This window comes from Ahaetulla prasina, chromosome 2 (assembly GCF_028640845.1).
Source record: "Ahaetulla prasina isolate Xishuangbanna chromosome 2, ASM2864084v1, whole genome shotgun sequence".
In the NCBI taxonomy this organism is placed as follows: domain Eukaryota; kingdom Metazoa; phylum Chordata; class Lepidosauria; order Squamata; family Colubridae; genus Ahaetulla; species Ahaetulla prasina.
The window spans coordinates 63,843,863-63,854,872 of NC_080540.1; the positions used below are offsets into that span (position 1 = coordinate 63,843,863).

Sequence of the window (11,010 nt, forward strand, 5' to 3'; positions counted from 1 at the left end):
CTTCTTACAAACAAGTGCTAGAACTCCAGTTTCTGCTCCGTCCACGTTACAATCCATCATAAATCAATTCCTGCCGTGGAAATTGGACGCTTCGTTTGTTTGCCATAAAGGCAAATGCCTCCCCCAGCCAGGAGCTTATCAGGCTATGGAAGGAGAACTCCCCGCAAGCCTTAGAAGCTTATTAGGGTGTCTCAACTTCAGCCTGAATGCTCATCTTTCCCTCTTTGCCCGAGGGAAAGAATTCCAAGTTGTCGGACCAAGATTTACGATGTTCTGACAGCTCTACAGACTAGGGAGTTAGCAGCTAAATCATTGCTGCTTCTGCACGAAGCAGAGCCAAACCGGAAGTCTTCTGCCGGTCACATGCTCAATCCTCAACCATCCCATGTCAAAGCATCACTCAGGCCACTCCTTCTCCAGATGTGAGTCCAGCCTGACCTTGACTGGCAGGAAGAATGTTGTTATGTCTAATAGCCACTTGTACCCTCACCCCCCCCTCCTACTTTCCCACACCAGAGAAAGTGGCAGCATGTGGAAGCCTTCGGCCTAGTATGGCTTCCAAAGCTGACAGTGAACATATTATTTTTACGATGCCTTTTTTGTAATTTTTTTTTTAAGAAGACTGTGAAAAATTAATTAATCTGTGTTCCAGCAGAGTTCTAGACTACACAAACTAGATCTACTTATGTTTCAATAAAAAGTAATCTAAAATAACTCATCAATTTATTTGCCGGTTGTTTCTGGGTGTCTTAACCTCTCGACTACCTTGAGTTGCTTTGTGTAAAGTGGAGCAGATATATACAATAAGTTTGGCAAAATCTCACTAGATGTGTATTGTCAAAACAGGACTCTTTTTCTCCAGCAATTGGCATATTTTCTAATGTGTATCTATACAAAGCCCTGGGCAATCATATGGTTTGAAGCATTGTCTTCAAGTCTCAGCCAATTATTTTCTGGCAGAACCATAAAATTTGGGTGTGGCTTTCATTGCAGAATGGCAGTGTTAAATGTTAATTCTCTGTCCTGTGAGTTTGTGTGCTTTTGGCCATTAGATCAAAAGTTCTTTGAAACTTATGTTTGAAAGTCTGATTTTATTTTCTCCTTGTATTTCTTTGTGGCCAATCAACCATATTAGTTACTATTGCGTAAGACTTCCATAACTTCAATTTATAAGGAGAAATTATACTTCCAATACATTACAAATTGTCTCTATTCATGTTCTGGGTATATTCTTTCCAACATCCAAAAATATTGTGCAAACTCATCAAATAATGCAACGATTGGTAAGCCAATGGGGCACCATAGATACCTGCTAGAAAACTTCATATAGAGTTCCTGACTGTTTGCAAGAAAATAATTCATTATATCAGGGTAGATAGAATGGTTGCAATCATAAAGTTTACCTAAAATAATTGGATAACTTGCTTACAGATTAAAAACATGTGTCAGCTGTATCCCTTTATATTTGAAGCCTTAGAATTAATTGCTGTCAGCATAGAGTAGACCAAACAAAAATAATTTGCCTCAGTTCACAGTAAAGACAAATCTAATAAGAATGAGGATAACTCTGTTTTGTGTTTTGTAAGTCAAGTAGTTAATTATACAGAATCCAAAAACTGAGGCAGAATACTATATAAGGCAAAAAGCGATGGATCTGTACAAAATTATAAGTAATACTTTTGAAGACAGAGTAAGAAAAACTCCTCTGGATTCTCTAAGGTTAGTCTATCTCACTTCAACTGTCCTCCCTCGAGGGCCAATTTAAAAAAGGTCAAAATATATCTATTGGGAAAACATTCCGTTTGTGGTAGACCAACTTCTGCATATAATGTATATTTCTTTACTTAGTTACATTTTTATTTTCAAAATCCATACATGGATTGCAGGCAAATAGGAGTTCTACTTTTGCAATATATACAATTCAGTGGGGCTTGCTTTTGTGTTGTCATGCAAAAGATTGGATTGTTAAAAGGGCATCTTTTTATTGCATGGTCCAATTTCATGTAGCCCTGAGCTCAGTTTCAAAACCGCTCCTGAAGTCTGTTAATTAGGAAAGAAAAAAACAAAACATTTTTGGAAAATAATATGATCTCTCATATACTGTTGGCTCTAGTCTCAGCCATAGTTTGCTTTAGTTTCATTTACCGTATAGCTATTCCTACAACAGAATACCCTTGAGGAACCCTACGGAAGAGAAAAGACTGCTCACTCTACAAAATGCATGGAAAGTGTGACAGGCTTATACAACTGATGTTGATACTTGGCCACTTGGCTGTATGAAATTCAAAAAGATGATTAGATTCAAAGGAGATTCCATGATATACACGTTCAGATTAAATTTCAGAGGCACTGAATCAATAATCAGTGATTTTGAAAAGGTTTTCAATATTTCATGAGTCAGTTTTTGACGGGTTGCAAAGAGTTGCAATTTTCCTTACACAGTGTGTGTATGAATGAAATTACAGTATAGGTTCTCTAATAGTGACATGAATTATTGGCTAATGAATTTTAGCACCTCTGCAAAACCTACCTATCAATGGGGGAGCGGGGAGGAGAGAGGACAGCAGTGTTGCTGTTTGTGTCTCATTCTTCTGTTACAGTTTGGTTAAGTAGAGTTGCCTGGAAAGTGGGGGAAATAGAGTGTGTCATTTATTTTACTGATTTATTCTTTAAATGTTGCTTGCCAGTAGGCTGACCAGTGGGTAGGAGTGTGATACTACCTCTCATATCTTGGGTCCAGTTTGTCTGCCGTTCTTCAGCTCTTTTTACTTGCTTATGATCCCTTCACTCTTTCCAATATCATCCTGTTTTGTTTCTGATACTAGTCAGTCAGTCAGTCAGTCAGTCAGTCAGTCACTCTGTCTGTCTGTCTGTCTCTGTCCCAAAACAAACAGGGACAAGTATCAGAAACAATTAACAGTTAACCTTAACAGTTTCTTCTTCTTCACCCCTTCTGCAGGGGTGTCAAACTGGTGGCCCATGGGCCAGATGCGTCATGTGCAGGCCACACCCACCCCAGCTCTGCGAAGGGGAAAATGTTACGATACATCACATGACAGCAATGTGACACCTGTATTCTAGAGATATGTGGTGCAAACTACATATAGGACATGTCTCCAAAATTTGAGACAATGCCTATCAATCTCTTCCTGCCAGCTCCTCTACTTACTTCTGACTTGTTCAGTGCAGATGCTCATCTGTGAAACATATTGTGTCTTTGCACATGAACATTTATCCACCAGTTTCACTGCATATTGCTTCTCATTCTTGGTTTCACATTACCTATCTCTGATTCCCTTCAGATGTGTGGTAAGTCTTAGCTGTCTCTGAGATTGGATAGAGAGAAACAGATGGGGATCTGAGTGAAAGGATCTTGAAAGGCCAATATAGTTGGTCCATATCGTTGAGTTTTGAGGTCTTTGTTAAAGAAATTCATGTGTACACACACTCACACTCATACACACACACTGCAAGATCAGAACTAGAGCCCCTGCCCTGATCATTGTAGGTCAACAAACTTAAACGGTTTCTTAGTTTAAGTTGAAACATGTCTATAAAGGAAGTCTGCAGGTCTTACAACCTAATTCACGGATTAATCTTTATATAGAGATTGCAACATATGCAAAATCAAGAAGAAACAAGTTAAGAGGGAATAATGGTTATGGGTTTTTTTACTGTTTCTTAGAACATCTTTTCCAAATGCTTTGTATATGAAGATAGTGAGACAAAGCTCAACATTTGACAAAACAGAACTGAAAACCCAGTGAGCTGTAGACTAATTAATAACAAATTCCCAGCACAATCTGACTTTCATGAGCAAAGAAATAATTAACATTACATGCTGAATCCACAGACCATAAACAGAGCAGCATGCCATGCAAGAATTTCATATCAGAGGAGCTGTAGATGATTCCTTTAACTTTCTTTTGAGGATAAATCCCTTTTCAGTTTTGAAAGAACACATTACATCTTTAATTTCCAGCTTACAAAACCTCACACATAGAGCAGAAAAAGAATTTGCACAGGAATCCAAATATGGAGATATTGAAAAATACTAGATTAGATGAACTGCGACAGAATAGCAGCAGGCGTTCAACTTTAAAAACAGCAGGATCTTGTTCTTTGCAGGCATGAGTGACATACGGCAAGCAAAATGGGGGATGAGGTAGGATGTTTAACTGATAAATGCATGCTTTATATTCCAAAAGGATTTGATTTAAAAACTCTGTGAATGTATTGGATTAATCCTACAGGCTTATATTTTGAAAGATTCATTCTTCCTAATTTGGAATGAATGAAGAATAATGTAATCTTAAAGAAGAAATATCAAGCTGGGGTATGAGCAATTATTTTTCCCAAGGGACCATATGAGAAACTGGGACTGATATTGAGGGCTAAACCAACAGGCTGTGAAGGTGCATAGTCATGTATGCACGCACATACATAACTTGGAAAAAAAAGTCATCTTCAAAATAAAAACAATCCATATGGCTGGACAGAGAGAGCCAAAGGACCCAGGGGCTGTAGAATATTCAGGTCTGATATAGGATAAGTTTCAGCGGACAAGCAGCAGCAAGTTTAAGCTGTTGAGACTCACGTATCCTGTTTTAGATCAGAAATCTCCTATTGATTATACTTTCCAGCTTTTCCTAACCAGCATATCCAACAAGAATTGTTGGCTGGGAATTCTGGGAATGAAAAATACAAAAAAGAAATGATTAAGTTTTAATGTGCTTTCTGGTTCATGAAAAACAAAATGTTTTGTTTGCATTGGGATATAGAAAAATGTAATTTCTCAAGTAACTCTAATTCAGAGAGGAATAACTAGATTTGGTTCTCGTCCTGTCCTTTTACTCATTATTCCATTTAGTCCTATGTAGTCAAAGCATTTTAGTACCTGCATTTTATTTGATTTTGTTCCTCTCTCCTCCTTACCATTTTTAGGCATGACCTTTAATCTGTGATATAGATGCCTCTTTTATGTCTTATTTAAGTTTGATTTCATTTGCTATGTAGAATACCAGTTGGTACGGTGGCTCAGCAGTTAAGACGCTGGGCTTGTTGGCTGGCAAGCTGGCAGCCCAGATTTGAGACCTGAGCACCACATGAAGGGGTGAGCTCCCATCCTTGCCCAGCTCCTGCCAATCTAGCAATTTGAAAACATGCAAATGTGAGTAGATAAATAGGTACCACTTCAATGTGAAGGTAATTCTTCAGAGGATAATTAAAACTGCAGAAAAAACAATTGCTACCAACCTGCCTTCCACTGAAGATCTGTATACTTCACGAAACAAAAAGAGGGTTGTGAAAATATTTACAGAACCCCTCACATCCTGGACATAAACTGTTTCAACTCCTACCCTCAAAGCTACGCTGTAGAGCACTGCACACCAGAACAACTAGACACAAGAACAGTTTTTTCCCAAACACCATCACTTTGCTAAACAAATAATTCCCTCAACACTGTCAAACTATTTACTAAATCTGCACTATTATTAATCTTCTCATCATTCCCATCACCCATCTCCTTCCACTTACGACTGTAACTTTGTTGCTTGTATCCTTATGATATCCTTATTGTATCCTTACTGTAATTGATTGTTTCCTGATTGCTTAATTGTAGCCTATGACTATCATTAAGTGTTGTATCATTAAGTGTTAAATTTGTACCCCATGACTATCAGTAAGTGTTGTAAGTGTTGTACCTTGATGAAGGTGTCTTTTCTTTTATGTACACTGAGAGCATATGCACCAAGACAAATTCCTTGTGCGTCCAATCACACTTGTCCAATAAAAATTCTATTCTATTCTATTCTATTCTGTTCTGTTCTGTTCTGTTCTGTTCTGTTCTGTTCTGTTCTGTTCTGTTCTGTTCTGTTCTATTCAACAGTGCTCTATGATGTCATGCTGGTCTACATGACTGTGGAAATGTCTTTGGACAGCGTTGGCTTAATGGCCTTGAAATGGAGATGAGCACCCCCCTATTGTCAGCAATGATTAGCAGAGTAAAATCTGCAGGGACTCCTTTACCTTTTTTACATTGAATAAAGCAGGTTGAAAAAGTATAAGTATCATTTCAGACGTTGCTGAATTAGCATGTCTGCCTTTTGGACTTCCTAGCATGTCTGCCTTTTGGACTTACTGGATGAGACTACTGAGAATTGTAGTTCAGAAACATTTGGTGGGCCACAGGTTGAGCACACATGTATTACAACATTGTTCTTCTCTTTGAGGTGACTTTTAAACAAATCACCTTTTCCTTGTTTTTTTTCCCTTGAACCTCCCAGGAAGGGTTTATTGAGTTTTCATATCATAAAAGGTTGCCAATATAAATATTTTTTCTGTACACTGAAAATTAAAATGAAAAGGTTAAAATCTGATAAAGTAACTGGTGAGTGTGATTCACACCTAATCACCTATTTAAGTTACTATACAATGGTTGGTCAAAAATACAACATGCTTGATGCTAATGGACATAAAATATTTTAGCAGCAAAATATCAGATCTTTGGGTAGATTTGCTCAAAGATTTCCAAGTTCAAACGGAAGTATGGTTTTTCACCTGAGCCCTGTATTGCTCAGCCTCCACATGTTTGGGACTGCCTGTCAAAAGTTAAAAGAAGAAATGCTTGGAGTTCTGTGCACATGAAAGGTAAAAGGGTCAGGATTGGAACCTAGAGGCAGATTCTGAAAACAATTTTAATTCAGTGGGCTTTTTGTAGAGGAACCCAGAGATGACCTTGGAGAAGTTATGTGGGGATTGATAATAAAACATGAAGTCAATCTGGAAAAACACACCATTGATTTTAACCAAAAGGTTGAGAAGTGATACTTATGTTCTTCTTGAAAATATAAGAAAGGGTGAGAAAGAAACTCAACATTGTTCCACTTTGATTTTCTTTGTTCCACTTTGATTTTCTTTGGTATTTGAGGAGAGAATGGGAAATCCTTTAAACTTTCAAGATTGATGTCAGCCTTTTGAGGGTCCTGCTAAAAGAAAATAATGATGTGATGGAGTTGAACTTGGTCTGATATTAATGTAGACTTGCCCAATTTTTGTTTCCACTCCATGAACTATGATGAGGTTGCACCTCAAGAACTGTATATAAGAATATGGTACGTACACATGGAGAGTGTATAAGAAACAAAACATTTTATTAAGAATAATCCCTTGCAAATGTACATAAAGAATAAAACTAAAGAAACATAACAAAATTCTTAAATATATATGTTTTTCTGAACGTTGTGCATCCTTATGCACAAGGATGTACAATTAAATGAAACAAATTGATTAGAAAACAGAAATATTCATTTGTCCATATAAAATGAAGCGTACTATATACATTATCCAAAGAACTGAAACAATAACTTGTGATACTAATTTTACTGATCCAAACAGGATTTTGGATCTACCTATATAATGTATCTCCTTTTTGGTATAATTTATAACACAGTAAAATATATTATGATTGAGATGCCACATGACATGAACTATGCAAGTTTTATTTTAAAAATGATAATTAAATATATGTACTGAGATAATACAGAATTTTTCTTCTCTAATGTATAGTTTTTGTGACATATTATTATATATTATATTATATAGTCTCATATACAGCATTTTATCAATGACTGAAAAGATAATCATCTCTGGATTTATTTTATATTAAATTACATGTCAATGATCCCTTGACAGCATTAATTTAATTAACATTTAGTTCTTCTATTCCTTGATTTTAAGCTTTGCTCTTTCAGTTTGTAATATGAAATCTCCCAAAGCTTCTGAACAAATTGAGCTAGATCCTGCAGAATCAAAATCTATATGTTCCACAGTTCATTTTTAATGGTATAATTATGGTATTTTATGAAAATTAAAGGTTATTATTCAATGTAGATGTTGTAAAAAGAAAACTAAAAATAAGCCTGTGTTTCTTTGGAATTTTATACAATATGTTTAGTGAGAGCTATCCTTGACCTTGGACACTGAATGATTATACCAAATAATATAGTGCTGTTACAGTTTTTCAAATCACAGAGATACCTTTATATGCAGTTTAGTAAAGGCTTAATTTAGATTTAGTGTGCTGTGTAGCTAATCAGTGGTGGGAACTTAACTGACAGCAATTTAACATGATTGGGGAAGGTAATTGCATAATTAGCAGTAGTGTTTATAAATGCAGAAGGATATTTTTATTGAGGGGAAAAAAACTAATTGCTTTCATACTAAAAAGAAGAAAGCTAAATAAATAGGTTTGTTGTCACAGGTTAAGAGGATATGCTCTACTTGTTTAAGAAATATATTTATTTAGTGGTTTTGATTTTCCATTTTGTTTTAAAACCATATAAAGTAGACTGCTATGTAAATATAGACAGTGTATCAAATAGTGGTTTTGAAACTTAAGCAAATCTCAACAGACATGCCTTTTAGATGATCCAGAAGATGTTTGGATGAATTTTAGATTATAGACTGAATAATGATATTTTAAGGGCTCCTCCATGTAAAGTTGCTTTGTCCCAAGCCAGCATTTCCATGGATCTTTTGTTTCCTATATTTCATAGTTTTCTTTGTATTGTTATATATGGAATTGTGATTAGCCAAAAAAGCTAGTTGCTGATTTCAGTATAAAACTCACAAGACCATTCAGTTTGGTCTTGAGCCCTTTCAGACATCATTTTAGTCTCCCAGCAAAATGCCCCATCTACTGGCCAATTTGATTATGTCAAAGCTACCCCATTTCTAAGTACTGTTGGTATTTTCAGTCTTTCTCATCACATTCCTATCAAAGGAGAAGCTTCCCCCCACCCACCCACCTTTTGAAATGCAAAGTGTTGTTGACAATTTTCTCATATTGGGAACTTCAGTAATTCTTTTCCAGCTCAGAGTCTGTTTTGTGGGAGAGATTTCTCAACTCAAGAAACTCCCATACAATGTATAATTTGGCCAAACAAATGTAATAGTTTTAAGAATGGTTTCTCAGGGATGTTTTCTAGCTGGCTTGGTCCAGTTCTTACAAACCAGTTGTTAAATTTTCTTTGGAAGAGCAGGGAGTCTCCCTCCCTCCCTCTCTCTCTCTCTCTCTCACACACACACACACACCTGCACACACAGAGACATGCACACATGTGTACACACATGCAGTCATCCCACACAAGTGTTTTCATACCAGTATTAACAGTCCCTTATTAGTAAGACTTTCTTAAATCTTAAAAGCACAAAGTATACCTCTTCTTATAGCATCAACAATGGCAACTAGAGATCAAAGTCAATTGCATATTAAAAGGTTATATAATGCGTTGATAGAAATAGACTCAGAAACGGAATTAGTTAAGGATTGTATGGTAAAATGGGCACAAAATATTCAGCAACCTATAATGATGGAAATGGAAAAAATTTGGGTTAGGAATGTTAAATTTACACAAGCACAAAATTTAAGAGAAAATTTTTACAAAATGCTTTATAGATGGCATCTAGATCCTAAAAAACTGGCCTGTATGTATCCGAATTTGCAAGCTAAATGTTGGAGATGTGATTGTGATGATGCTACTTATTATCATATATGGTGGACTTGTAAAAAAAATCAAAGCATTTTGGATAAAAATTTGGTGGGTTATGCAAAATATTTTGAAAAAGAAGATAAAGTTTACTCCACAGTTGTTTTTATTGGGTATAATTACGGACTGCACAGCAATAGAGACTAAATTGATCTTAAATTTAATATCAGCAGCTAGACTATTGGTAGCGCAATATTGGAAGAAGGAATTTCTGCCTACCATGGAAGAGTGGATATTAAAAGTAGCGAATTTAGTGGAGATGGCAAAAATCTCAGCGTATCTGAAAGACTATTCACAAGAAAGATATATACTGGAATGGAGAAGATGGTTTGATTATATTCAAAACAAATATCAGACCAAGAAGTACCAAACAGCTTATGAATGAATAGAAAGTAAAAATTGTATTTGTATATTTTTCTTTATGTAAAAGGGGAGTTAAGGTTCTAGGGGAGGGATGGGAGTTTATGGATAGTTAGCGTATTCTAGCTTATGATTGTTAGATGTTATACTCTGTATTTTGCTCTGGGAAGTCCGGGGGCGGGGCGGGAGGATGGGTGGAGGTGGGAGGTGGGAGGTGGGTGGGGGGAGGGAGGGAAAGGGGAAGCATTTGTGGAAATTTTCTGTAAAACTTGTTAATAAAAAAACAACAATGGCAACTTAAGCCAGTTTCTCGTTATTACTCTGATATATCACACAGAAGAACCCTGGGGCCAAATACCTGAAGAAGCTCAAAGTCTCAGATGTAATTAAATTGCAGTCTTCCCCACTCGGATGGTGTTTTTGCTGCTAAGAGCACTCTGGGAAATGTAGTATTGGGGGCAGCTGGACTTGGAAAGGACTCGTTTCCTCCTGGAAAACTGGTTTATTCCTTTTTCCTCAATGCTTTTCTTTGATATAATTCCTCCAAGACTAGCCTTTGTGGAGCCGGGATGGGCGCAGACTGTGCATAACACATCCGGCCAGTTTGACAACCCTGCCCAAGTTTACGTTCAGACCTGTGTATTCTATACTGTTTCTGCTTTTATGCATCGGTTTTGCTTAGTTTCATGCTCCGGTAAAATGTTACATGTCAGCTTTGTTTTTCTTGACTAGATGATCCAGTCACTGTTGGAGGCACATGGCCACGGCAAAATCACATGCAGTACATTGATCACCAGTCCAACCTTTGCCTAGAATGTGATCCCCAGTTCCTTCAAGAGATCCAACTTTATCTGTCTTAAAGAAGAGGAAGAAGGAGTCATCTGAAATAACCAAGCATCAGAGCTTTAACACCAGAGCAGGTTCAATCCAAATTTATAAATATCCTACATAATGACTTTTATTTGCAGGTGATCCTTGTAATCATATACATTCATTTCCTAGGAAGTCCCCAAATCTGTGATTGCCAACTGGAAAGTTATATGGAGATTCTCAGTCATCCAGGTCATGGTTGTCCCAAAGGTGTTTTTTCAAGAGGCAA

The 11,010-nt window shown here is 36.7% G+C and overlaps 1 protein-coding gene across 1 annotated transcript in view; it reads left to right on the forward strand.

Moving 5' to 3' along the window:
* Positions 1–10,741, forward strand: part of ERC2 (ELKS/RAB6-interacting/CAST family member 2) — a 617,452-nt gene extending 606,711 nt beyond the window's left edge. The window contains exon 16 of the mRNA XM_058170468.1: positions 10,644–10,741. The gene's annotated coding sequence lies outside the window, so the exon portion shown is untranslated. The remainder of the gene's footprint in view (positions 1–10,643) is intronic.
* The last annotated feature ends 269 nt before the right edge of the window (positions 10,742–11,010 follow it).